The sequence below is a fragment of the Magnolia sinica genome, chromosome 9 (assembly GCF_029962835.1).
Source record: "Magnolia sinica isolate HGM2019 chromosome 9, MsV1, whole genome shotgun sequence".
NCBI classification, from domain to species: Eukaryota; Viridiplantae; Streptophyta; class Magnoliopsida; order Magnoliales; family Magnoliaceae; genus Magnolia; species Magnolia sinica.
In genome coordinates, this window is record NC_080581.1 from 32872664 (window position 1) to 32898174 (window position 25511).

General features: G+C 39.7%; 1 long non-coding RNA gene across 1 annotated transcript in view; it reads left to right on the forward strand.

Annotated features, from left to right (window-relative positions):
* Positions 1 to 20464, forward strand: part of LOC131254833 (uncharacterized) — a 30502-nt gene extending 10038 nt beyond the window's left edge. The window contains exons 2-3 of the long non-coding RNA XR_009175943.1: positions 18549 to 20072; positions 20225 to 20464. This is a non-coding gene — a long non-coding RNA (uncharacterized LOC131254833). The remainder of the gene's footprint in view (positions 1 to 18548; positions 20073 to 20224) is intronic.
* The last annotated feature ends 5047 nt before the right edge of the window (positions 20465 to 25511 follow it).

Here is a 25511-nt window from a genome sequence, read left to right on the forward strand (position 1 = left end):
ACCGATGTAGATGCGGCACTTTTCTGAGGGCCTGCGACCTGAGATACGCTCAAAGATGTGTTACGCTAGCATATCTACCTATGCTGAGCTAGTGGGCATGTCTCTACGAGCTGAGTAGGATGGGGATAAATTGTTCCACACTCGCATTCCTATGCTTCCTAGGACGCGACCCGAGTTACCGAGCAAGCCATTCCTCGGCAAGAGGCCCCATACTGACTCGCCTCTCAGGCTTAAGGCTCCACCGACACAGCCAAGGTGACCTGATATATGGTGCACCTACTACCAGAGGTCGGGCCATCCTGACACGTACTGTTTCACCAGGATGAGGGACAACGACTTTACGCCCCCTTAGAGGATCAATCGTCAGATGCCACCACTTCTCTCGACTTCACCCCTACGGTCAGCACCACCAGATCCATCTTTTCGGCCGACTGTACCTCAATTTAGGCCGCCTCAACGACTCATGGTACTGCAGCCGAACCGTTCTCAGCAAGCTTGTGTGCACTCACTTGCAGATGAGGCATCCAAGACAGCAACCGCAGTACCACTGGCTTTTGAAGTCACTGCGCATATTCAAGGTACACCATTCTTCTTATTAGTGGACACCGGGGCCACTATCTCTATAATATCATGCATAGTAGTCAAGCGACTGGGGTTGAAAACTAGTCCTATGGTTGGGGTGAGAATTCTTACCGCCACAGGAACTTTCTCAGACGCTACCAGGATATGTAAGGGTTATTCAATAGACTTGGGAGCAGAACAGTGCGCATTGACTTGATTATCACCCCGTTACACCATTATGACGTCATTCTTGGTATAGATTGGCTCACGGAGGTGAAGGCAGAAATTGACTGCGATACTAAAGTGGTGACAGCCCATGGACTAGATAGCACGACCTTTACATTCCTAGTGCAGGTCAGTTGGCCTTATCGCATTAGTTGTTATGCTTCATTACTAGGGGATGTTAATGGTCTAGCACTTGAGCACACCCCTGTAGTCCAAGAGTTCTCAGACGTATTCATAAAGATACTTGGATTACCCCCTCAATGCGAGATTGATTTTACCATCGATCTAGTGCCTAGTGCGACACCTATATCTCTTTTGACTTATCGCATGCCTCTATGTGAGATGGAGGAGCTGAGGAAATAGATCGATGATCTGTTGGATGCGAGCTTCATACGACCAAGTGTGTCTCCTTGGGGAGCACCTGTGTTGTTTGTAAAGAAGAAGGATGGATCTCTGCGATTGTGTATTGATTATCGTAGGTTGAACCAAGTGACGGTGACGAACAAGTACCCTTTGCCCAGGATTGATAATCTGTTCGATCAGTTGAGGGGAGCACAGTATTTTTCGAAGGTAGATCTATAGTTAGGGTACCACCAGTTGTGCGTCAGGCATGAGGACATGCTGAAAACAACTTTCAGGACCAGTTTTGGGCACTACAAGTTCCTGGTGATGTCATTTGGACTCACGAATGCACCGGCCATGTTCATGGATCTGATGAACAGGGTGTTTCAGCTGTACTTATACCGATTCATCATCGTATTTATAAATGACATCCTGATATACTCCAAGATTCGGGAGGAGCACGAGAAACACCTGCGAGCAGTCTTCGACACTCTCAGGAAGAACCAGTTATTTGCACAATACAAGAAGTGCGACTTCTGAAAAGAAGAGGTCAAGTTCCTAAGACATATGGTATACAAGGAAGGGATAGTTGTGGACCTTGCTAAGGTAGCTACAATTCAGGACTGGGAGCAGCCCGGTTCAGTTACTGAGGTGAGGAGTTTTCTGAGCCTGGCAGGTTACTACCGTTGATTCATTCGAGAGTTTTCCAAGATAGCGAGACCGTTGTATTAGCTGACTCGGAAGGATCTCAAGTTTGCTTGGAACGAGAAGGCAGAAACAGCTTTCCAGGAACTGAAGGACAAGTTGACGTCCGCCCCTGTGCTCGTATTGCCAGAGCAAGGGTCAAGTATACGATATACACTGACGCTTCTCGTGTTGGTTTAGGTTATATTTTGATGCAGAAGGACAAGGTTATTGCCTATACATCGCGACAGTTAAGGAAACACAAGGAAAACTACCCTATGCATGACCTAGAGTTAGCGACCATCATCTTTACATTGAAGCTTTGGAGACATTACCTCTATGGAGAGGATCAAGCTCTTTTACGACCACAAGAGTCTTAAGTACATATTCACGCAGAAGGACCTGAATATGAGGTAGCGGCGATGGATGGAAACCTTGAAGGACTTTAAGTTCGAGGTCTCCTACTATCTTGGCAAGGCTAACCTTGTGGTAGACACGTTAAGCCGCAAGAAGGCTATAGCCTTTGCGGCTCTGCTGATGATACGCGAGTGGAACATGGTGGAATTTGTGCGAGACTTCAAGTAGAAGCTTATTGTAGATGAGTCGTTCGAGAGCGTCGCTCATGTTCGTGCACAACCACTTATCGATGACCGAATCATAGTGGCTCAAGAGGAGGATAAATGGTTAGTGAAGATGAGGAAGCGAGCTAGTGATGGAGAAGACTTCGAATGGAGAGTTGGTTCAGATGGGGGTCTACGTTATCGAGGCCACCTATGCGTCCCAAATATTCATGATTTGAGGAGGGAAGTTCTCGAAGCCGCTCACAATTCGAGGATGGCAATGCATCCTGGGAGTACGAAGATGTACCAAGACATGAAGCGTTTGTACTGGTGGGACAACATGAAGGCCCACATAGCAGAGCACGTATCACGTTGTCTCACATACCAGCAAGTCAAGGCCGAGCATCGCCGACCTCCTGGACTGCTTTAACCCATGCCTATAGCTAAATAGAAGTGGGATTTCATCTCTATGAATTTTATTTCAGGGCTATCGAAGATGAGGAAGGGACATGACTCCATCTGGATGATCATGAACCGGTTGACGAAATCGGCTCACTTCCTTCTAATTAGATTTTCAAACTCAGCAGATGATTTAGCCAGGCTGTACATCAAGGAGATAGTACGTCTGCATAGAGTTCCTATGGAGATCATGTTGGATAGAGATACGCGATTCACATCTATCTTCTGGACTCGTATCCAGGAAGCAGTGGGTGTGAAATTGAAGTTCAGTACCATGTTCCATCCACAGACTGTCGGGCAGACGAAACGGGTAAATCAGGTGTTGGAAGATATGCTGCGAGCTTGTGTGCTGGATTTTAAGGACAGTTGGGATAACTGTCTTCCTTATGCGGAGTTCGCGTATAACAACAGTTTTCAGACGAGTATTGGCATGGCTCCCTAGGAGGCCTTGTATGGGCGTCCTTGTCGAGCACCACACTGCTAGGCAGAAGTTAGCGAGAAGAGCTTGATTGGCCTAGAGTTAATTCAGGTGACTTCAGAAAAGATCGACATTATCAGGCATCGACTCTTCGTAGCACAGAGTAGGCAGAAGAGCTATGCCAATACGAGGCCGTGACCGCTAGAGTTCGAGGTCGGGGACCATGTATTTCTAAAAGTTTCCCCCATGAAGGGAGTCCTTCGGTTTGGAAAGAAGGGGAAGCTCACATCGAGATTTATTGGCCCATTCCAGATATTGGAATGAGTGGGGGTGGTAGCGTACCGCCTGGCTTTGCCCACACCACTCGTAGGCATGCACAATGTATTTCATGTGTCGATGTTGAAGAAATATGTTCCTGACCTTTCCCACATTATCAAATGGGAGCAGGTGTAGTTGAGTGAAGATACTACTTATACGCATATTCTGGACAGGAAAGAATAGGTGTTGCGCAACAAGTTTATCCCGCTGGTGAAGGTATTATAGACGTATCACACTGAGGAAGAGGCTACTTGGGAGACAGAAGCCGAGGTCCGAAAGAACTACCCTCAGATTCTCGAGGAGTATGAAAAGGTACTAATTTCGAGGATGAAATTTTTCTTTAAGGGGGGTAGATTATAACGTCTCAGAAAAATTTGTACAAAGACCCGAGTACCGCCTCAGGCAGAAATCACTAAGGAACAAATCCTTTAGAAATTAGATGTGGATTAATTGGGTGCTAAACTAGATTATCTGTGAAATTAGCACTAATCACTTAAAATATGATCTGTATGACCCAAAATTTGCAGGATCGCTAACGCTATATTACCTAAAAACTTAGGATCTATCTCAAAACCTAGTTGCTCTTGGGAGCGCATCGAAACTCCGTATCAGACCTGGAACGTGCGTCAAAAGTCCGATTTCCCCAAATCTATAAGGTTATGACCGCCTTGATAGACTTGGTAACCATGTCGGAAATCAAGTCCTAAAGGTATCCAGAAATGCATAACATGAGCCCGGAGCGAAGTGTGTGAGAAACGCGAATATCTTTAGGAAATGAACTGAAACTTTAGTGAATTGAGTTGTTCGCTTGCAAGTCGAATCTAAGGATTCAAACCATCAGATTCTGACCTAATTACACCCTCGGATCAGAAAAAATTTTCAACACATCTCAGTGCACTTGTGACCCTGATCGAGTACCGGTGACCGTTGAATTGAAACTAGTCTCCCGCGGCCGATCCACTAATTCAATCGAACCGAGATCTTAACCTGACCTAAATCTAATGGCAAAGAGCTTAAGTCCGACTGCGTGTAGAAAAGGGGCCTCCGAAAAGGCTCCGTTAGACCGAAGCGTCCAGTCTTTGATTATAACCTAAGTATACCATGGCCCTAGGGCCATTCCTATCAGTTCTGGGCCTATATAAGGGCTTTAAACCCTCTCTCTCCCTTGTCATACGAATTCTATAAACCCCAGAAGAGAGAGAGAGTGAGTTAGTTCCTGGGACTTGATCCCATCGCTCCACGTGTCGAATCAGGTTGTCTATATTGCTATCTCGGCGATTCCGACTCCGTTCTTGGGTAAGAAATCCTAACCCTAACCTGTTTTAGGGATTCAAATAGAGCAGATGGTGGAATAACTAACCTATTTCATGCTTTAGGTTGTTTTAGTGTCGTAGACAAAGACTTAGAGTTCAAACTGAGCCCGTTATGAGTCTACCGACGAAAGGTATGGACTATAAATGTTTAAGTTATGGTTTTCAAGGCTTTCAATATCAGTAATGATTTATGACTGGCTTGATTGCTATCACATGTGTTTAGATACGAGGTTTTCCGTACATATGCTTATATATAAACTATGTTGATTTATAACGCATTTCATGTGTTTGTTGAAATGCTTGAATGAACATGGAATTTGGATTTGTACTCGCCATGATTATTGATTGTAAATACATGATTGTTGTGCATCTGGTAACCCCTATGTGAAGGGATTTGCCTTAATATGTGTTTTACAAATTTATTTACATGTGTGATATGTGTAGTCTAAGTGTTTGATAAAATGCTTGTGTAAAGGTATGTAATAAGGGTGGTGAGATGGGACTCTCAACTCCCTTATCTATGGTTATGATATCCTCCATGTACCTGTCTTACTACTATGTTATATATGGATGAAATGCTTAGGTATGGTAACATGTGTAGTATGTGTTGTGTTGAAATGCTCAAGTAAGATTTATGTGTAGCATTAGTTGTCACATGTTGTCTTTGATTATCAAATGTGAATGCTTATTGTGTTGAGAATGATTGGGGCTACGATGTAGTTCTGGCAATCAGTAACGGTTTACCATCGGTGGCTACAGTGTTTTAGTCACGACGGATACGTTCGATGAATCCGAGTCATATGAAGATTAACGACAGTGGTTAAGCTACAAGGAGTGCGTATGTGCTCCATGTTGATTAATTCAACATACGCTCATACCAGTCGAGCTTGTCAAGTAACCCGATTGACCCATTATATGTTCACCATGTATGGACACTACTGCTTGAATCTAAGGTAACAACTTAATAGTGAAGATCCTGTTTAACCTTGGTACCTCGATCTGATAAGACTCATAAGCCGGACATGGTGGTGTATGGGACACCGTGGTCGAGCTGTCGACCTACACTGGGGTGACGAGCCTCCCCATAGTGACCAGTGAGCAACCCAAACTCATGAGCCGAATATGGTGATGAATGAGACACTGTATTTGAGCTGTCGGCCTATGATCAGGTGACGAGCCTGTATTGACCACGAGTATACACTAGGACTACGCTAAGGTGACAAGCCTTTCCGTAGTGACCTTGAGTATAAACCAGGTCTGCGCTGAGGTGACGAGCCGCTCCGTAGTTAATTGAAAACTGCCTATCGTATGTGACTACTAGGATTGACGACCCTAAATGGATCAATGTTTGGGTATATAATATAAGGGGAGGTACCTTAACTTCCCAATCCTGCTGTATGAATATGTCTAATTAAGAACTTAGTTAATCACGCACATGCACCGCATTGCATGTGCCTTTGGTGTTGGAGTTGAGTATAGCAGGAGTGTTATATGCCGCGATCGTGAGATGATGTCGCAGAGGGAGTGTAGGCGAGGGCATACATCATTATCGCATATCATCTTTGCATTAACAAGAGTATTTAGGACATGAGTGTTGTACTGCTTTATCATTACTACTTGACCGAATTGATAACATGTTAACCTTTGCTTTAGAGCTCCACTGAGTTGATCACTCGCTCCCATGTTTTGGGACGGTGTTTTAAACACCAACTAGACTCTGTTGTAGATGCAGATGATGACGATGCTTTCGAGGCAGAGCCAGACTTTTATGATGATGAGGAGGAATTCTCTTATATGCAGCTATCAGGCGGGTCTATGTAGCCGCGTTCTGATCGACGGGGTTGCAAGGATGCTATATAGATGCTATTACACTTGCCATTTTATATTTTGGAGCACCCATATATATTCATTTTGTCCATTTTGGGAGTATACATATATATATTTAACTTGGTAACATATTCACATTTTGGAGACTTACAACAGTTTATACATTTTATACAATTATCACAGTCTTCCGCTCGCGTAATTTAACTATTTCTGAAGTATGATATGTTGTTTGGTATAATCTCACTCATGTTTAAGGCACTAATACAGACAACATTTAATCATCATTTTCTATGTTGCATAAGTGATGTGTTGGAACTCGGGAGTCGGGCTTCTGCTTGACCCCCGATTTTCAGGGCGTTACATTAGGCCAATCGGGTTACTTGACAAGCTCGACTGGTACGAGCGTACGTTAACCACTGTTGACAAACAACGTATGACTTGGATTCATCGAACGTGTCTTGCGTGGCGAAAACGACCTCGACCACTAATTCAGGAATCATTACTGATTACCTAGACTACATAGTAGTCCCAATCACATTCAAAACAATAGTATTCAAATGTGATAGTCAGAGACAGCATGTAGCAACCAATTCAAATATAATTCTTATATAAGCATTTTAACAAATACATAGAGTACATGTTATCATACATAGGCATTCATCCATAAATCACGTAGTAGCAAGATATGTTATATAAAGGAAACTGTAACTATAGACAAGGTACTTGAGAATCTCATCTCAATGGCCTCATTAAATACAATTCAGCAAGCATTTACTCATTCAAGCATTTTATTAAACACTTAGACTGCACATTACTAAATATATAGACTAGATTAGTTACGACATGAATTATAGTAATTTCCTATACAACGTAGGTTTTAAAGCGTATAACAAATATGGATCTTAGATTAGAAATCATGACAAACACAAATCAGGATTTCACACTCATTCTAACATTTTATCAAACACTTAGGCTACCCTTTACCCAATATATGAACTAGGGTAGTTACGACATATATTATAGCAAATCATCACACATAGTAATCAAAATACCGATGACAACCATGAATCCTATGTTTACAGTCATGACGAACATAAATCATAATTTCATATTCATTCGAACATTTCAACAAACACATGGAATGCATCTTTGATTTCAACATAGTTCACATATGTATAATATATACAAAGCATCGTAACTAGGATCATATGGTAGCAATCAAGTCAGATATAAATCATTAGCTGACATTGAAAGCCTTGAAAACCATAACCTAAACGTTTATAGTCCGCACCTTTCGCTAATATGCCGATTACGAACTCGGTTCGAATCCTACGCTTCTGTCTACAGAACAACGGCTACCTAAATTATGAAACAAGTTAGCTATTATATCGATTACTCTATTTAGATTCTTATAACAAGATTAGGGTTAGGTTTTCTTACCCAAATTGAAGTTAGATTCGGCGGTATAGCTAGATGTAGGGCGATTCAACGCGTGAAGTAGTAGGAATGAACCACGCAGCAAACTCCAAGGGCCTCCCTTCGATCTCCACCCCTTTCTCTCCTTCTCTCTCTCTCTCTCTTAGGGTTTTTTTTAGGAAATTCGTATATGAGAGAGATGGGGTGAGATAAGGGCCTTACATAGGCCCAGAACTGGTTCAAATGGCCACAGGGACATGGTATACTTAGGGTATGTCAAAAGGCATCTATTTCAGGTCAACGGAGCTCATTTGGAGGTCTTTTACCTACACACGGTCAGGGGCAAGTTTCCTAATAATGGATCTAAGTCAGGTTAAGATTTTGGTCCAATCGGATAAGTGGATCGACCGAGGAGGACCTGTTTCAGTTCAACGGTCATCATTACTCAATCTGGGCTACAAGTACACTGACATGTGATGAAATTTTTTCTTGATTCGAGGGTATAGTTGGGTCAGAATCTGACGGTTTGAAACTTTAAATTTGGCCTGTAAGTGAACAGCTCAAATCACTTAAGTTTAAGTTCATTTCCTAAAGATGTTCGCGTTTCTCACACACTTCGCTCTGGGCTCAAGTTGTATGGTTCAGGATACTATTTGTACTTGATTTCTAGGATGGTTGTCAAGCCCAATAAAACTGTCATAACCGTATAGTTTCGCGGTAGTCGGACTTTCGATGCGTGGTCCAGGTCCGATATGGAGTTTCAAGATGCTCCCGAGAGCAACTGGGTTTTGAGATTAATCATAGGTTTTTAATTAATGTTGATTTAGTGATTTTAAAGGTTTTGGGTCTTGTAGTTTGTATAGAAAGTGGTTCAAGCTAATTCTACTGATTATTCAGTTTAGTACTTAACTAAATTATGCCATAATTACGACAGAATATGGTCCTAGGGCAGTTCTATACCCCTTTCTGGCACTTTTAGTTAGTATATTATTTTAATTATTTTTTTAATAGTTCGTCATCAAGCCTACTTCATCTCCACCAAATTTCATTAGATTTTGTGTTGTAGAAAAATTCTACAAATTCTAGAAGCAACATCTATTCAAACTAATGATTTTCGGATAGTTGTCACAACAATCTATATTTAACTATATTAAAAAATTTATTATATTTTTCACTTATTTTTATATGAAACTAGACTTATCACGTTCAATCTGGCTTTTGAATCACCTAAATTAGAGTTATAACGAGAGAGATATGACTTTTTGAAGTCAGACAAAAAAACTACAGAAAATGGGCCGCCTGGCCCACTGCGGCCCGCCAGCCCGCTGGACGGCGAGGCCTCGCCGCTACGGCAATGCCATTGCCAACTCGCTATTTTGTTTGGTGGTGGTTTCGCCACCCGATATTTGAAACGGGTGTATCTTTCAATCCAGGATGATTTACGCAATGTGCAATATATGTTTTTTGGGTAGGAGAAGCTGATCTATCCAAATATCATACTTATTTCATGAGATTTCTAAAGGTTTATGATAAAAGACCTATTTTATTTATTTATTTACTATTTATGAAAATTTTTAGTTTAAGTATTGTTCTTCATTACCTAAACTTTAAGATTTATGTCTAATATGAAAGTACTTAAAAAAATTTAAAGAATAAAGTGGTGAAAGGTGAGATTTTGAAGGAAATCGGTTAAAAAAGGATTTTAGACTTTGGGATTGAGTTGTTGAGAAGTTAATAAGGTGTTGGGATCGACCCATTACCTAAGGACATCCATCACCAAGTTGGCAAAAATCTGGGGCATTACAATCTACCCCCTTTAAAAATAATTTCGTCCTCGAAATTAACTTAGGATAATAAGTAAAGATTTTATTATTCCTTTTGCATAAGTTTTATTGATTTTAATTTTATATACGTGATACGGTGCATGCTATCTTTGCTAGTCTGGCTCACTTTAGTCTCTCCTCCTTGAAACTGTTTCACCCTGAAATTGGCTAAGGCTCCTATTAAGTTCATATTTAATGAGCACATTGTAGATACACTGACCTTGGTTATTGTAATTCAGCTCGTACTCATTGTTAGGCCTATTCTTTAATATGAATTGGTTTAATACTTGGACCCTAATTACTTTCCTTCGATGATTTCATTATTGACATTCTAAGGAAGATTCAGATCCTATTTAGTGACCTATCCTTACGTACAGCCTGGATCAATTTCCTTCGATCATGGGCCAGTGGGGCAGGGGCCCACTATGCTTCTGCTGCGCCACTTTGATCAAACGGATGTATGAATTAACTTAACTAGATTGGGCTCATAATGTTCTACCCCCTTAAAAATTATTTTCACTCTCAAGGCTCAAGGATCTATATCCCGACCCGTATGTCGGATCAAGGTATAATTTAGTACCTATCCTTGACATGAAATGGGATACAATCTCCCAAAACATTGGTCTTCCTTTCATCAATGATGTATGCTATGACATTGGTATCTATGGTTATAGAAAGGAGTTAAAATGATGGCTGTTGTAGTTAATTTCAGGGATGGGTGTGAGTTTGTGGCAAGTTGCCTAATTCTACCCAAGAAGAAACGTTTGTTACGGTCCCGACTTACCCTCTTTAATCATGTCCAGTTAATACCGTAAGATAATCTATACATTATTAGTACATAAGGAAGTTGGACAAAACGAGTTAACGGGCAGACTATCCTTCTAAATTCATATACACAATATGTATGCCAGAACGGTCTATGATTCAGGACCTAATCCCTAACTGTCTGTTGCCTATTTGAGGAATTTCTTGGGCCTAAAAAAAAAATAATCCCTATTGGCTATATGTTCTTAACACTTCTCAAAGGTGAAGTAATAAACTTTTGGTTGTAAGTGGTCCGGCCAATGGAAGGAAAGTTGTGTAGTGGGTCTGAGCCGGATACACAAACCTTCTTCCTTGCTATGACGGAAATTTTGTCGTATCAGTTCTTAATCCTACTTGATCCCGATCTTCTGCTTGATCAGAGCATTAATTTCATTGCTAACTTCCAGGATTTAGAATTAAATTCAAACCGTGAATACTTCGCTTATATATAGTTCCTCTACTCCGTGTTCCCGATTGTAATAAGTCCTTGAGAAGACAATTTTAAGGGGTGTGTTGATTTGACCTAACGTTCAATCAGAGGGATATATAAGTTTTCTCTGAGCGTGAATAGTTTCTAAGTCAGACAAGCTTCCTAAGAGTTACTGAAAAAGCCTATAAGTATCAAGGGGATTCAACGAAAGAATGAGATCTCATTCCAACCTAATCAAGCCGACTAACTAAGTCTATCATTTATTTATCCTAGCATAATCAGTCTTTTACAATCCTTAGTATAACCAGTAGCCTAGTCTTAATTTAGGAGTAGCGGTAATCCGATAGTTGTAATCTAAAGTCGATGCTCATACGTAGATGATTTCGTACCATTTCTAATATACGAAATTGTTTTATCGCTTAGGGTCAAAAGTTGTCTGATTGGAATTGAGTTGTCCGAACTTGAATTTAACTGCGCTTGAGCACTTCACATATGCTCATACCTGCTAAAGAGGTCCTAGGGTTCACGTTATTAATTTATTGGATTTCCTATACTGTCAGATTTTGTAAAATCCTTAGTCTCAAGGTCCTAGTTATCTCATTACTCCGCTTTAAACTTCCTGGTTTAGGTCTGCTTTTGTAGTCCAACGTGCCCGTATTCGCGCCATTCGAATCTGTTTCAGGTTTGGAATTCATCAACTAACGACTCAAACCCGTTGACTGACGGCCTAGAGGCGACCTATGTCGATTCACGTGATTGAAGATATGTTGTAAACTAAATTACAATATTCGGTCTCACTTGTCGGCGAAACCTTGGGATCCTAATGTCGTCTCTAAATTCCATCGCCCCCTTCCTAAATCAGAGTGCGTCAGTGTGTATCGTGTTACCATAATCCAGGTCCAGTTTAATCCAAATCATGCTCTAATACCATCTTGTAACGACCAGAAAATCGGGGGTCAAGCAAAGCTCTACTCCTGAGTTCTAACGCATCACTTATGCAACATAGATAATGATGATTGAATTTTATCCATATTAGTACATTTAAACATAAGTGGGATTATACTAAAACAACATATCATATTCCAGAGTTAATGTAATTTGGCAAGCGGAATACTGAAATATATACATTTAATTATGAAAACGTTTCACAAAATTCGGAGTATGAGTATGGATCCATGCTAAAGATATACATGTATTGTTTCTAAACATATAAAATGTAGGAAGTAAATGTGTTCAACTAAACAAGTATCCTAGTAATCCCTGCGTATCGGTATGAGATCTACATAGATCCGCCCGATAGTTGAACGTAGGAGAATCCTTCCTCCTCGCCTACGAAATTCAACTCTACTGTATAGACCTCGCCATCACCTGCATCTAAACCAGAGTCTGGGTGGTGTTTTAAAATACCATCCTAGGTAGGAATGAGTAGCTAATTCAGTGGAACTATAAAGCAAAGGTTAACATGTTATTAATTCAGTCAAGTAGTAATGATAAAGCAATACAACAATCATGTCCCAAGTACTTTTGTTAATGTAGCGATGATATGTTATAATGATGCATGCCCTCGCCTGCACTCCCTTTGCGACATCATCTCACGATCGCGGCATGCACCCCTTCCTTTGTGCTCAACTCTAATGCCAAAGGCACATGAAAATGCGATGCATGTACGTGATTAGCCAAGTTCTTAATTAGACTTATTTATATAGTAGGTTTGGGAAGCTAAGGTACCTCTTTTTGTATCATTTACGTAAACAATGATCCATCTAGGGTCGCCAATCCTAGTTAATCACATACGATAGGTAAGTTCACGAGTTTACACTATAGGTTGATACGGGAGGCTCCTCACCTCAGCGTGGGCTTAATTCATAATCGAGGTCACACCACCAACGCCCTACCAACTAACAGTCTATTTTCAAAGGCTCATCACCAACCCAACTGGGGACAACAACCAAGCTGCGCCAGGGTAGGCCTATTTTATACTCGAGGTAACTACGGAAAGACTTGTCGCCTTAGCGTAATCCTAGAGTATACTCAAGGTCACTATGAGATGCTCGTCACCTGATTGTAGGCTGACAGCTAGAATACAGTGTCCCAAACCACCGAATTCGGCTCATGAGTTTGGTTTGCTCACTGGTCACTAAGGGGAGGCTCATCGCCCCAACGTAGGCCGATAGCTCGACCACGGTGTCCCATACCACCATGCTCAGCTCATGAGTCTTAGCGGATCATGGTACCAAGGTTAAACGGGCTTTCCACTAGTAAGTTGATACCTTAGATTCAAGCAGTAACATCCATACATGGTAGACATACATTTGGCTAATCGGGTTACTTGACAAGCTCGACTGGTACGAGCGCATGTTGACTTAATCGACATGGAGCGCATAAGCACTCCACGTGGCCTAACCACTGTCGACAAACAGCGTACGACTCGGATTCATCGAACGTGTCTTGTGTGGCAAAAATGACCTTGGACACTAATTCAGAAATCATTACCGATTTCCTGGACTACATAGTAGTCCTAATCACATTTCAAAAAATAGTATTCACATGTGATAGTCAGAGACAGCATGTAGCAACCAATTCAAATATAAATCTCATATAAGCATTTTAACAAACACATAGAGTACATGTTATCATACATAGGCATTCATCCATAAATCACATAGTAGCAAGATATGTTACATAAAGGAAACTGTAAATATAGACAAGGTACTTAAGAATCCCATCTCAATGGCCTCATTAAATACAATTCAACAAGCATTTATTCATTCAGGCATTTTATTAAACACTTAGACTGCACATTACTAAATACATAGACTAGATTAGTTACGACATGAACTATAGCAATTTCCTACACAACGTAGGTTATAAAGCGTATAACAAATATTGATCTTAGATTAGAAATCATGACAAACACAAATCAGGATTTCACACTCATTCTAACATTTTATCAAATACTTAGGCTACCCTTTACCTACTATATGAACTAGGTTAGTTACGATATATATTATAGCAAATCATCACACATAGTAATCATAATACCGATGACAACCATGAATCCTATGTTTACAGTCATGACGAACACAAATCATAATTTCATATTCATTCGAACATTTTAACAAACACATGGAATGCATCTTTGATTTCAATATAGTTCACATATGTATAATATATACAAAGCATCGTAACTAGGATCATATGGCAGCAATCAAGTCAGCCATAAATCATTAGCTGACATTGAAAGCCTTGAAAACTATAACCTAAATGTTTATAGTCTGCACCTTTCGCCGGTACGCCAATTCTGAACTCGGTTCGAATCCTATACTTCCGTCTATAGAAGAATGACTACCTAAATCATGAAACAGGTTAGTTATTATGTCGATTACTCTATTTTAACAAGATTAGGGTTAGGTTTTCTTACCAAAATTGAAGTTAGATTCGGCGGTGTAGCTACATGTAGAGGCGATTCAACGCATGGAGTAGTAGGAATGAACCACGGCAGCAAACTCCAAGGGTCTCCCTTCGATCTCCACCCGTTTCTCTCCTTCTCTCTCTCTCTTTCTCTCTCCATTAGGGTTTTTTTAGAAAATTCGTATATGAGAGAGATGGGGTGAGATAAGGGCCTTATATAGGACCAGAACTGGTTCAAATGGCCCCAGGGCATGGTATACTTAGGGTATAGCCAAAAAGCATTTGTTTCAGGCCAACGAAGCTCATCTGGAGGTCCTTTACCTGCACATGGTCAGGGGAAAGTTCCCTGATAATGGATCTAAGTCAGGTTAAGATTTCGATCCAATGGATCAGTGGATCGACCGCGGAGGACCTATTTTAGTTCAATGGTCATTGTTACTCGATTAGGGCCACAAGTATACTGAGATGTGTTGAAAATTTTTCTTGATCTGAGGGTGTAGTTGGGTTAGAATCTGACGATCTGAAACCTTAAATTTGGCCTGCAAGCGAACGACTCAAATCACTTAAGTTTAAGTTCATTTCCTAAAGATATTCGCGTTTCTCACACACTTTGCTTCGAGCTCAAGTTGTGTGGTTCAGGATACTATTTGGACTTAATTTTTGGAATAGTTGTCAAGCCCAATAAGAAGGTCATAACCGTATAGTTTCGCAGTAGTCGGACTTTCGACACGCAGTCCAGGTCCGATACAGAGTTTCAAGATGCTCCCGAGAGCAACTGGGTTTTGAGATTGGTCATAAGTTTTTAAGTAATGTTGAGTTAATAATTTTAAAGGTTTTGGATTTTATAATTTGTATAAAAAGTAGTTCAAGCTAATTCTACTGATTATTCAGTTTACTACTTAACTAAATTATGTCATAATTACAACAGAATATGGTCCTAGGGCAGTTCTACGCCCCTTTATAGCACTTTTAGTTAGTATATTATTTTAATTATTTTTTAGTAGTTCATCATTAAGTCTACTTCATCTCCACCAAATTTCATTAGATTTTGTGTTGTAGAAAAATTCTAAAAATTCTAGAAGCAGCAGTTGTCCAAACTAATGATATTCAAATAGTTGTCATAATGACCTATATTTAACTATATTAAAAATTTTATTATATTTTTCACTTATTTTTATATGAAACTAGACTTATCATGCTTCAATCTGGCTTTTGAATCACCTAAATTGGAGTTATAACGAGGGAGATATGACTTTTCGAAGTTGGACGAAAAAACTGCAGAAAACGGGCCACCCGGCCCGCTGGACAGCGAAGCCTCGCCATTGCAGTGATGCCCTCGCCGTTGCGGCGATGCCATTGCCGACTCGCTGTCCTGTCTGGTTGTGGTTTCACCACCCGATATTTGAAACGGGTGTATCTTTCAATCCGGTATGAGTTACGCGATATGCAATATATGTTTTTCAGGTAGGAGAAGCTGATCTATCCAAATATCCTACTTATTTCATGAGATTTCAAAAGGTTAATGGTTAAAAACCTATTTTATTTATTTATTTACTATTTATGAAAATTTTTAGTTTAAGTATTGTTCTTCATCATCTAAATTTTAATATTTGTGTCTAATATAAAAGTACTTAGAAAAATTTGAAGAATAAGGTGGTGAAAGGTGAGATTTTGAAAGAAATGGGTTAAAAAGGGATTTTAGACTTTGGAATGGAATTTTTGAGAAGTTAATAAGGTATTGGGATCAACCCATTGCCTAAGGACATCCATCGCCAAGTTGGCAAAAATCTGGGGCGTTACTGCTTCGGTCTACTATGTTGGAGCTCAACTCATGGATGTTAAAAATCCTAATGGAATGCAACAATGGCCTGGCTCGAGGGTAGCAAATCAAGACATTGAAGTCTCCCCTGCTCTCCGTAGTAGATCATGAGATGGCTATGGATGGTCTGTTTAATATTCATGGTATGAAGAAGCCCAGGTTCTCCAATCAAGTCACGGCTATGCTGGTTCAGAGTTTTGAAGTGCAGCCCTTGTGGGTGCTATTGTGCCTGGCAGCAGATAATGGTACATGGTGCGGCAGCTGTTGGCGTTTATGAGAAAAAATAGAAAAAAGAGGAGGTTTGCTATCCTCTGGAAGGGCTACCTCTCCATTTTCTTCTTTGGAGCTTCTCTGCCTCAATAAGATCGTTTGGTTCCCTCAATCTGTTATTTAACATCTTAGCTGCAGTGGGCCTCTTTGTTTGCAATGATGTCAAGTTCTCCATCCGGATTTGAAGTGGTAGATAGCTTTTCCTTAAGGATGAGTCGCTGGAACTTAATCCTTGCAGATTAATGGGTCACATCAACCAAGCGCCTCCATCAATTCCAGGGAGTTGTGATTAGAATCAGCCTGTTCTCCGCTTCTCTGCGGTTCATGGTATCTGGGGCTGACCGTTCGGTTTGAATTCTTGTAGACGTGTCTAGAGTCTATTAGACAATTTTTGTATGCGATGCATGTATATGATGGGCCTCACTTTTTTGTTGGCACCCGCCCAAATAGACGTACGGACCCCATTTCATATTAATAACAGTTCAGGTGGTGTGTTTAAAATAATAAATTTAAAAAAAAAAAGACGGATACATGTATGATTGTTTTTAGGATTAGGGATACATGTGGGAATCAGATAAGTTTCATTGATTTTTTTTCTATGGAGTTTTTTCCTCTTATGAAGATTACGTCAAGGAGCCATCTTGCTGTACCATTTTTTGCATGTCTCGACCTAAGTATTTCTGAGGCACCAGGGATTTTGTTTTGTTTTGTTTTGATTTCTGGCTATGAACTTCTAGTTTGTCGTCCAAAGGATCAGACCGATCTTCCAGAAGTACAATTTCTGGATGATTTTCCAGTAGTAGACCATGGTTAATTAATGCATTTAACATGTCTGTTTGATGGCTTAAATGTATGTTATGTTTGTTTGATGGCGTTAACCGTACTTTGAGCTGTCAAGCATTTTAAGCTATTTCATGTAATTACTTTAATATTGGACTGCAATACATGAACTGCATATGCTTTCTTATTACAAGTCTCTACTTCGGGTTTATATCTCTTGCTGGCTCATATTCTCCATGTTCTTCCAAGATCCATTGTTATAGAGCTTCATTTTTTTTAAATTTAAATATGCTGGTAGGATCAATTAGTGGTGACTTCGACTTGCCTGAATGTCAAGCCTTTATCCAAGAAAAATAGCACAAAAGTAGTTAAAAACTTCTCAGGTTAGAAGCAATATTTGCAATTTTCTTTTATCAATTAAGAAGTTAGCATGCACCAACATTTACTCCATGCTTTTAGTGGGTATATTGTAGTTCACCAATCTGTTTCTTTTTAGTTGAGTGTCTGATTTGTATTGATATTTATGTTCCAGCAAGCCTCCCATGTATATTCGGAAGCTAAGCATGTTCATGCTTTTAAAGACACCATGCAATAGAAAATCCCATGTATATTCGGAAGTTTTTTCTTGGAAGGCCATAGTTGTAATCATTCAAACTTAGTGTTCAGGGACATTCGTGTTTTTCCATTGTTTGACCACCATCCCACCTAACATACAATCATATTTCTTAAATGGACACTTTTTCATCATGCAGAATATTCTTTTTTCCTGATTGTTCCTTTGCGTCGACTCTAGTATTTTTCATAAACTTCAGTTTTAATTTTCTTTTCCCAACCTTGGCATCAGTTTGGATTTGAGCATTCAGTTCAATGGTAGAAAATCTTCATTACAACATTGAAACCTATGGTAGTCTCGCTCACCTTCGAAAAATAATATATATATTTAAAAAAAAACTTCAGTGTGGGTTTGGTTTTCCTCATTTAAAAAGTAAGCCTCCTACTTTGTGATCCCAGTAGAGAAGGTTAATGCTAGTGCTCCGTTTTTTGCTTGTTGCAGGTAGATAAATTCATAAAATTTTCTAGTTGTGTAGATCTGCCAATGAAGACAATGGAGGGACATTTGGGAGGTTTTCAACTTGCCCAAGTATAATGAAATGAAGCCACAAAGTCCAATGGAGAGACATTGGGGAGGTTTTCAAAGAGTAAGTAGTTCTAGATTTAGTGGTCTATTTTCAAATGATAAGTTCCAATTCAATATCTCAAGTAGCATCAAAGTTGCTGGAAATGAAACACGGTCTCTGTCCCTTATTAGTCCTCTTGTTGACGGGCTTAATTTATACTTCATTTTCTTAAGAGTATTAACCCCCTTGCTTTGGAGTTATTGGACAAAATGCTAACTCAAGATCCATCTAAGGTATTATTTTTCTAATGAATTTACTTATTTTTATTTTTTTTTCGTTTGTCAAATTGATGTAAATGTATAAATATCTCTTGTTGTGGGGACTAGTGGGAATTCGGACTTTGTGTGCTCAATGATTAGCATGACTATGAGCTACCTTCTTACTCTATAGATAGTTCTTTGATTTTATATTATTTATTCTGTTAGATATTTGAAATCCAATGGTTTAAATGCTGATGGATCTTGTTCTAAAGATATAGGGCTCCTTATGGAATCTGTCTTGTGGGTCCTTGGGGAAAGAATGAAGTCGACTCCACAGCTACCATGGATAAGGATATAGTTGTTTAACTTTTATCGATTACCTTGAATTCCTTAACCACATCATTGGGTTTGGGTGGCAAGAAAAAAGAAAGCATAGAAGAGAGAACCTTTTGGCCTGGAATAAGGCCAGCTCAGTCATTAAGAGGGCCACATTTTAGGAAAGAAGAGTCCAAGATGATGATGTGATACTAAGTTGGCCAGTCCTGTTCTTGGCTCAGTAAATCTTCTCAGCAGGACCACATGATGGACAACTTAGATATCATCCATGTGTACCATGATTAGAGGCATGTGGATGGGCTTGCTGCTCTATATATAACATAATTGTTTCACCATATTAGCACTTTCCTGATTCCTCATCCCTGGGTTGCTGGTAGATGGTTCATACATAAAATCATTAGTGGATTTTGTTAGTTGATGTTGGAGCCATTATTTAAGAATAGTACATTGGGCTAGTTTTTGTGTCCTACAACTGACAACATGTTGACAAATTTAGCTTCTAGAAAGAAGATTCTGAATTCTTATTTGTTTTCAGAAAGAAAGAAGATTAGCTTCTAATATTGGAGAAGATAATACATGGGGTTCCGGTTTCGCTCATTACTCATGAATTGATGTGGTTTCTGTTGTTTGGACAACATGGGAATACTGAAGTGTATACATCTTTGGAAAGATGCAAACCACTAATTGTAGTTTGTGTTCTTGCTATTTCTAGTTAGTTATAGTGCCCATGTTACTGACGTCCCATTTGGTTTGTCTACAGTGATTTCAGCTAATTCATGAATTGTACTTATATGTACTATCTACATCACAAAGGACAAAACTTATACGAGCAACACTGGCAACATTGCATGCTTTTCTATCATGGATTCCTCTAGGCTATATATTTGAATCCCCGCTGGTTTGTGCTTTAACAACTACGGAGCTAAAGTTATTAGTGCTAAGTTACTTTTGGTTTCTATATTTTTCTGTAACACGTTTTTTTTTCATTTATTCATCTTTCTTATCTCCCGTTAATCTTATGCATTTGTTAATGCTTTGTGGATGTGATAGCTGGAAACAGTCCTAAAGTTCTTTCCCATGCCATTGTATAGGAATCTTATTCTCCCGTGTTTAACGAAGGTAAGAATCCATTTCATGGTTTAATAGAAATCTATATTTTAGCATTTTTCTTTGTTAGTAGTGATTATTCTATGTTTCCTAATGTCATGCTGTTCACAGGTTGCGTCCCTTCAATTTGAAGATTACTATGACTTGCAATATGTTAAAATGTACACTATTTTCATGGTGCAACTACAGGTATGGTTCTGTTATCATTGCATATTTGCATATGCATTAGTTCTATATCTAAACTTGCTATTTGTTTCCTTGAGTTTGCTCAATGACAGATCGTCTGATGTTCCATAGAGTATTCTCGCATCTGGAATGAATGCTCCTAATGCTTATGCAAATGGTTCCAGTGAAAAACAGGCACTTCTTCATTGCATTGAATTGCTGCATGCATGTAAACTCATGATGCCTCTGTCTGCATCTTCATACTGAGATTCTGATGTGCCATTGAGCATGTCTGATATGCTTCTTTTGGTTGTTCATTCAGACACTCATTCAAAATCTAGCCCTTTTTCACTTCATTTTACAAGGCAAGTTCCTCAGCTATTTAGTGAATAGCTAATATGAATGCCAATATTTAAAAGGTGAAGAGTTCATGATGTATATGAAGCAATACTAATTGCACATGTCCTTTTGAGTTTAGTCAAGTTTGGTTCAAACCGAATAAACTGACAGTTCATACTTCTTTGTTACAGGTTCCAGTGTCAGTATGCCGTTATTCAGTTGAGTTTTAATGTTTTTTTTTTTTTAGTGCTTGAGTAGTTTTATTAAAACCAAACTAAAAAGGTCTCCAGTTCCAGTAGAACTCGGTTGGATTGGATGGTCTGGTCTATTTTTTAAAACACTGGACCAAACCCATAATTCCATCTGTATGTTTCCAGTGTCTTCTAGTTTTTAAAACACTGGACCAAACCTCAGCAAACACTATCTGCTAAGGTTGTTTCCAGCATCTTCCAACCATTGTTGATTGCCTTATTGGTGTCCTTGCCCAATGGAATAGTTGGGATGGAATGCCTGTCATTTAGAATTGTGTGCCTCACAATGTATTTTATATGCCATCCAATCCATTCAGAATATGGACACCACCAGGATGAATGGACACGACAAAAATCAGGCCATTCCAAAACTCCGCGGGCCACACCACATGATTTTAGATGTTTTAGGCATGATTTTACATGGTTTAGCCCACCTAAGCTTGGATTAGTCTTGCTTTGGGGATCAAAATAAAACATAAGGTGGTGCTCATGATGATAGGTATGCGACTACATCACAGTTAGCCCTTGATCAATGGATGGATTAGGAGCATCAATCATGGGAAATGGGGATTTGATCAATTTTTTGGGCCAGATTGGATAGGGCTCACGCCCAGACAAAAGTTTCAAGGTTAGGCTTTTGTGCTAGGCCCACACCAGGCTTAGCAGTGGACCATCGCCTTCTAGCCTTCCAATGCATAAAAATGGTGCACTCAGTTCACCGTTTACTTTATAATGTAGATTCCTACACTACAAGAAAATTCCAATGCATAAAAACCCAGAAAACCGCTGGAAAAACTTTTGTCGGTAGTCAGGCAAGCACCGGTAAAGGTGGCGTCGGCAAACGTTTTGCCGGCAGCTAGTGACTTTTATCCGCAGTTGTGCTGGGCGCTCCTGTATGCATGCTTCACCGGCGGTTTACACCTTTTACCGGCACTTTTATGAGCGCAGTAAAGGTCTGTTAAAGCACCAGTAAAGGCTTGCGGAAGCACCAGCATAAGTGCATGCCACTATTTATATTTGATTGAAACCTGCATTCTTTTTTTTCTTTTTTTTTATTACATATTTGAAACTTTAAAAATAATATTACATAAATTTCATTGTCAACTTTGTTGCCACACTTGAATCAACAGAAAAATGTTAGCTTTGCCTGATGGAAGGCAATTGCCAGCCATGCAGCCTTTTGTCTATTCATTAATTGCAGAAGTCAAGCCTAGCAATGCTTGTAATTCAGGCCTGATCATGACCTGTAATGGTTGTAAAATAGGACCGTAATGAGGATTTATGGGTTCCTCAAAGGAAAGATCCATCAAAACTGAGCTCGACCATATCCCATTCATTAGCCAGTCCTAAAAATGAATATTAAAATAATATTTACAATAATAAGTTAAATGGTTCCAAATACATTAAAAGAAAAAAAAAAAAGTAAAGAAATCCATCGATCCAGCTCCCATTCATCCCTGCCTAAATCCTATAAAACAAAATAACAAAAAGAAATTAATTACATCCCAAATAACCAAAAAAAAAACTATCTATAGATATTAAATTAACTAATGAAGATAATCATATGTACATGTTCCAATCTATCTCACTTCCCAGATCTTAAGTTTTAACAATTTCTATTTGAATGTGAGTAGAAATGAGATCATTTTAGAGAGAATTTTGATATTTTAATAATATAAGTGTTGGATGCTTTGACAACATTTGTATTTTATATTACTTTTACGTAAGTATTTATGCCATGTCTTTTAGACTTCGATCAACTCATTTGGTCTCGAGTCAAGTCACGATAGTGGGCCACATATGCACAGATTAGGTACCAAATAGGAAAATTTCCATTTTGTAATAAATAGGAATCTTGATCTTATGATTATGTACTTTTAACTGAAGTGATTAACTGAATGGCCTGACATACCAATGTCTAAAAGTAACTCCCATGCTCAGGATACAAATGAGACAAATCCCGATCGACCATTTTCTCTAGCTAAGCATTGCATAAGAAGTGGCCCCACATGCTATCTGCATAGGTAATGAGCTCACAGTGAACATAAAAAATTCTAGAGAAAGCATGAGAGAAAAATGGTATAAAGGAAAATAAAATCCAAACCCATCATCAATTTCATATGAAAGTATAAAGAAAGAAATTAAAATTACCTGGATTTTGAGATAATAGATTGTCCATGATGGGATCGGGAGATTTATTTCCATTCTTTGAAAAATATGGATTGATTAGAAGGCGTCTTCTCAATCCAACGTATCTGCAAAGAAGGTGACTTAGCTTTGATGCACAATATGATAGATTCCTTTAAAAACAACTCATTGCTCTTAAGCAAGCTAAACAAAAAATAAAGAATGAAAGAAAAAAGAAAAAGAAAAAACCCAATTAGAACAAATAACAAAGAAAGAAGATGAAAGATAAAATACATCTGAGCATAGTAGGTACAAAAACTCAATGCATTGACGATCGACAAGAGCCAACTTTGCGAATAAAGATCCGATCCAAATAAAGATCCAATACGTATCCATATATCGAACGACATCCACATTCTAAGTTTCAGTAATCCCAAAAGAGCATCCCATTACACAAAATTAAAATATTGAATCTCTATATGATATAGATTGTGTAAGGGTGGCAATGAGATCACAACTCTCATGGGAGAAAGCTATAAAAAATATATATATACTACAACAAAAGGCTAGTAGATATCCATCAAACTAAAAAAAAAAAACCCAAAAAGAAACAAAAAGGAGATAAACCTGAATCATTAATTCATCATAGATAAATTACAGACATGTCCACCATTAGAAGAAAAACGATCCGTACCTCCTTTAGTTGCCATTAATTAAACCAGGAAGAAAAACCCATTTGCAGGACCTCAACTTTCACGCCCCAAACTCGGAAACCGGGCTCACAAAATTCCCGATCGCTGAATCCGGCGCAGACAGCCTCCGTAGTACCCCATTCTTGGCTCCCAGCGCACATTTGACAAGTTCCGATCCTGGGATGCTACGAGGAGGATTTTCAACGTCAGTTTGATTTATCATAAGCATAACCAAAGGCATAACCCACAAACAACAACCAAAAACTCCATCACATTTCCACTATGATAAAAAACTTTATAAGTACAAAGAGCATAAAGGGAAATACAATGATAATGGACAAAAAGCTTCAAGATGATCTGCTAAGCGCCTCTGCCTCAGCGCTGCTGCGGTCCAACGTCACCTACACGCAACGGTCGTGCATAAGCTTATGTAAAGCCTAGAGGGTGGTGAAAGTGTGCGTAAGGTAGTAATACAGTTATGCAGTATCAGAGTAATGCGGAACATGCTGATGAATCCATGAATACCATTAGCCGTACTAAGGCTATACGATGCAAGGCATGGATGATGTTGGCCATACCAAGGCCATGCGATGCGAGATGCAACTCAAGCATACAAATCCTCATCTGAGTCCATATGTTAATACAATTTAAATCTGTAATATCACCGGGGTCTAGTACACTCCAAACAGATTGCCGCCCCATCGCGCGCAACAAGGTGAGTGAAAAAGACCTCACTATCCACCTGCCAATATCGGACTCGGCTCGTCGATAGCGGACCCATTCCTCGAGCTGGTCAAACTCAGCCTAGCTTTGCCCCTCCTCTCGGGCGGGTAAGGCCGCACCCCCTCCTAACCGACCACGACACAGTGGAAAGCACAGCCTTCTGGTAATCGGCACTCGGCACTCCTGCACCCACTCGGTCTAGACATTGGAGCAACCTCCTGGTACCATAAGGGTTTAGGGACTTTCACCCAGGGATATCTATAGCACCCCATGTAGAATAAGATTTCCGGTATCTAATCCTGCCAATCACGAGATGCCTGTGGCAGCTACGGCCCTGATGTCGCTAGGGCATACAGTAACCATGTCACACAATGCGAAATACATGAATCACACTATCCAGTCATGCAGCAATCCTGCGCGTATCGTGTGCACATGTAGGGCAACACCGCCTATCCGGGTGCCTATAACAATCTACCCGAAGACATGCTATGATCAGTCACTTCTCATATCAAGCATACATATGATGCGTATGATCATGAATCATGGAACTATATTAAACATGTTATATGGCGATGGATTCTTGTTCGTAATGAATATGGGCCTAGACGGCCTACATACTACAAGTATGAGCCAAACAATGGGCCCTAGGGAGAGTTACAATGCGGACATTTAACCATCATTGCTCTTACAATGTGGACGTCAAACCATCATTGCTCCTAAGGCATGACCGGATCGAATGGGCCGATCAAATGGGCCAAATCACATGGGCCGAATCAAATGGGCCGAACCAAATTGGCCGATTTAAATGGGCCGATCAAATGGGCCGAATCGAATGGGCGAATCAAATGGGCCGAATCAAATGAGCCGAATCGAATGGGCCGAATCAAATGGGCCGACTCGAATGGGCCGAATCAAATGGGCCGAATCAAATGG